The sequence below is a fragment of the Cebus imitator genome, unplaced genomic scaffold (assembly GCF_001604975.1).
Source record: "Cebus imitator isolate Cc_AM_T3 unplaced genomic scaffold, Cebus_imitator-1.0 Scaffold343, whole genome shotgun sequence".
Classification (NCBI taxonomy): Eukaryota; Metazoa; Chordata; class Mammalia; order Primates; family Cebidae; genus Cebus; species Cebus imitator.
Window position 1 is genome coordinate 1,594,511 of NW_016107658.1, and position 4,390 is coordinate 1,598,900.

Below are 4,390 nucleotides of genomic sequence, written 5' to 3' on the forward strand. Positions count from 1 at the left end.
TGTATGGAGAACCGCTGCTCCGGGGCGCCGGCAAAGCAGCAGCGTCGGGCAAAGCAGCGGCGCCAGCCGGCACAGCCGTGCTGGCCAAAACGGCCATGTTGGCGACCCATGGAGCTCCTCCGCCTGGGAATTGCCTAGTCTGTGGGCAATAAAAATGCGGCGTCCACTCACCCTCTGCACTTTCACTGGGAGCTGCAATCCTGAGCTGTTCCTAAACGGCCATCTTGGATTGTCTTTCCATTTGTTTTATTGCTGATTAGTATCCCATTGTAGGAATGTAATGATTTATCTATTTACCAGTTAATGGGCACTTGGGGGCTTTCCACTTTTTGGCTACTGTGACTAATCTTGCTACAAACATTTGTCCACAATTTTTGGTGTGTATATACATTTTCATTGCTCTTGGTTATGTAGCTGGAAGTAGAATGGCTGGATCAAAGGATAGGTGTATGCTTAACAGTATAAGAAATCATCAGTGTATTTCCTAAAGTTGTATGATTTTATGGCACAGCAATTTGAGACTTCCAGTTGCTCTACACCCAAACCAACACTTGGTATAGTCGGTATTTTTAATATTAGCTGTTTTAGTGGGTGTGTAGTGGTATGTTACAGTGATTTTAATTTGGACATCTTTAATAACTAATGATGTTGAGCATAATTTCATGTGCTTCTTTTGCCAATTTTATATTTTTTGTGACACGTTTTTTCAAATCTTTTGTCCATTTTCTTATTGGGTTGTCTTTTTCTTATCAAACTGTAAGAGTTACTTATAAACTTGGCATACAAGTCCTTTAAAACATATATGTTTTGCAAATATTTTCCTACAGTCTGTGGCATGCCTTTTCATTTTCTTGATAGTGACTGTTGGAAAGTAGATACTTTTAATATAGGTGAAGTCCAATTTATCATTCTTCTTTTATAATTTGTGCTTTTTATATTACATTCAAGAAATCTTTGCCAAATTTAAAGTCTCTAAAATTCTCTCCTATGGTTTGTTTAGGAAGTTGCATACTCTTAGGCTTTACATATAAATACATGATGCAAGAGGGAGGTGAAGCAAGGTGGCAGAATAGAAAGCTCCACTGATGGTGCCTACCACCCCATAAGGACACCAAGTTAACAACTATCTATGCAAACACCTTTATAAGAACCAAAAACTAGTTGAGCACTTAGAGTAACTGGTTTTAACTCCCTATCACTGAAAGATGTACTGAAGATACAGAAAAAAGAGTCATGAATTATTGATGCCACCCCACCCTAACTCCAGGAATAGCTGCGTGGTTCAGGGAGTCCCTCTGGGCACTGGGAGAGTGAAAACACAGCAACTCTCAGACATTAAACTCAGTGTTGTCCTCTTAGACCAGAAAGGAAAACAAGACCAAACTCAGCAGACACCCACCCATAGAGGGAACCTTTAACCAGCCCTACCAAGAGGCGAGTCACTGATCACAGCATTCCAAACTTGAGTGCCCGCAAACCTTGTCACCAAGGGCCAGAGTGCTCCCAGTTTCCAAGCAAATTTGAAAGGCAGCCTAGGCCATAAGGACTGCAACTGGTAGGCCAGTCCTAGGGCTGAACTAGGCCCAGAGATAGTGGATGGTGGGGGGGGGAGCATGTGAAATACTGAGACACAAGGTGGGGTAACCTAGGGGGTGCTGGAATCACTTCTCTCCTAACCACAGGCTACACAGCTCAAAGCCCCAAAAGAGATTCTCTTTCCTCCATGTGAGCAGAGGAGAAGGAAGAGAAGGAAGAGTGGGTATATTAGTCCGTTTTCATGCTGCTGATAAAGATACTTGTGACTGGGAAGAAAAAGAGGTTTAACTGGACTTACAGTTCCACATGTCTGGGGAAGCCTCAGAATTATGGTAGGAGGTGAAAGGCAAGTCTTACATGGCAGTGGCAAGAGAAAAATGAGGAAGAAGTGAAAGCAGAAACCCCTAATAAACCCATCCAATCTCATGAGACTTATACACTATCACGAAAATAGCATGGGAAAGATCAGCCCCCATAATTCAATTACCTCCCCCTGGGTCCTACCCACAACAGGTGGGAATTCTGGGAGAAACAATTCAAGTTGAGATTTGGGTGGGGATACAACCAAACAGTCTCAGTGGGGAAGACTTTGTCATGAATCCTGGATACCAGCTCAGCCACAGCAAGATAGGGCACCAGTCAGAGTCAAGATGCCCCCATTTCAGACCATAGCTCCCAGATGTTTCTTGGAAAAAGAAGGGAACCTGCTGCCTTGAAGGAAAACACTCAGTCCTGGCAATATTCATCACCTGCTAACTAAGGAGGCCCTTGGGCCCTGAATAATCAGCAGTGATACTCAGGTACTATTCTGAGAGCATCTGAGAGACTTACTGGCTTCAGATGAGACTCAGCACATTACTAGCTGCGGTGGCTGTGGGACAAAACAAAACTCCTATTTGAGAAAAGCAGAAGGTAAAGTAAAGGGGACTTTGTCTTGCACAAAGATGGGGTTGTTTTTTCTTGTAAATTTGTTTTAGTTCTTTGTAGATTCTGGATATAAGCCCTTTGTCAGATGGGTAGATTGCAAAAATTTTTTTCCCATTTTGTTGGTTGCTGGTTCACTCTAATGATAGTTTCTTTTGCTGTGCAGAAGCTCTTAAGGTTAATTAGATCCCATTTGTCTATTTTGGCTTTTGTTGCCATTGCTTTTGGTGTTTTAGTCATGAAGTCCTTGCCTATACCTATGTCCTGAATGGTATTGCCTAAGTTTTCTTCTATAGTTCTTATGGTGTTAGGTCTTATGTTTAAATCTTTAATCCATCTGGAGTTAATTTTTGTATAAGGTGTAAGAAAGGAGTCCAGTTTCAGCTTCCTGCACATGGCTAGCCAGTTTCCCAATGCCATTTATTAAACAGGGAATCATTTCCCGATTGCTTGTTTTTGTCAGGTTTGTCAAAGAGCAGATGGTTGTAGGTATGTGGCATTACTTCCAAGGCCTCTGTTCTGTTCCATTGGTCTATATCTCTGTTTTGGTACTAGGACCATGGTGTTTGGATTACTGTAGCCATATAGTATAATTTGAAGTCAGGTAGCATGATACCTCCAGCTTTGTTCTTTTTGCTTAGAATTGTCTTAGCTATGAGGGTTCTTTTTGGTTCCATATGAAGTTTAAGGTGTTTTTTTCCAATTCTGTAAAGAAGGTCAATTGTGGCTTGATGGGGATAGCACTGAATCTACAAATTACTTTGGGCAGTATGGCCATTTTCACGATATCAATTCTTCCTAACCATGAGCATGGAATGTTTCTCCATCTGTTTGTCTCCTCTCTTATTTCCTTGAGCAGTGGTTTGTAGTTCTCCTTGAAGAGGTCCTTCAAGTCCTTTGTTAGTTGTATTCCTGGGTATTTTATTCTCTTTGTAGCAATTGTGAATGGGAGTTCGCTCATGATTTGGCTCTCTATTATTGGTGTATAGGAATGCTTGTAATTTTTGCACATTGATTTTATATCCTGAGGCTTTGCTGAAGTTGCTTATCATCTTAAGGAGATTTTGGGCTGAGATGATGGGATATTCTCATTCTGTAGCCATCACCGCAGGCCATAAGGAGTACTGCCAAACTAACACTGCTGTTACCTTAAGGCTCAAGATTTTTTAAGTCAGTTTGTGGTGAATGCTGTCTGGCCTGGGACTCATCCTTCAGAGAATTTGGCTCCCCTCTGGTCCAGACCAGGTCCAGAAATGCTATCCAAGAGTCAAATCATTTTTTCGTGGGTGAAGGATATGGACAGGCAGTTTTCAAAAAAAGACATTTATGTGGCCAGTAAACATAGGAAAAAATGCTCATCATCACTGGTCATTAGAGAAATGCAAATCAAAACCACATTGAGATACCATCTCACACTAGTTAGAATGGTGATTATTAAAAAATCTGGAGACAACAGATGCTGGAGAGGATGTGGAGAAATAGGAAGGCTTTTACACTGTTGGTGGGAGTGTAAATTAGTTCAACCATTATGGAAGACAGTTTGATGATTCCTCAAGGGTCTAGAAATAGAAATACCATTTGACCCAGCAATACCATTACTGGGTATATACCCAAAGGATTATAAATCATTGTATTATAAAGACACATGCACATGTATGTTCATTGTGGCACTGTTTACAATAACAAAGACTTGGAACCAATCCAAATGCTCATCAAGGATAGACTGGATAAAGAAAATGTGGCACATATACATCATGGAATACTATGCAGCCATAAAAAAGGATGTGTTCATGTCCTTTGCAGGGACATGGATGAATCTGGAAACCATCATTCTCAGCAAACTGATTCAAGAACAGAAAACGAAACACCACATGTTCTCACTCATAGGCCAGTGTTGAACAACAAGAACACATGGACACAGGGATGGGAA

The 4,390-nt window shown here is 41.3% G+C and overlaps 1 pseudogene; it reads left to right on the top strand.

Annotated features, from left to right (window-relative positions):
* Positions 1–3: 3 nt before the first annotated feature.
* Positions 4–4,390, top strand: part of LOC108287421 — a 14,191-nt pseudogene continuing 9,804 nt past the window's right edge.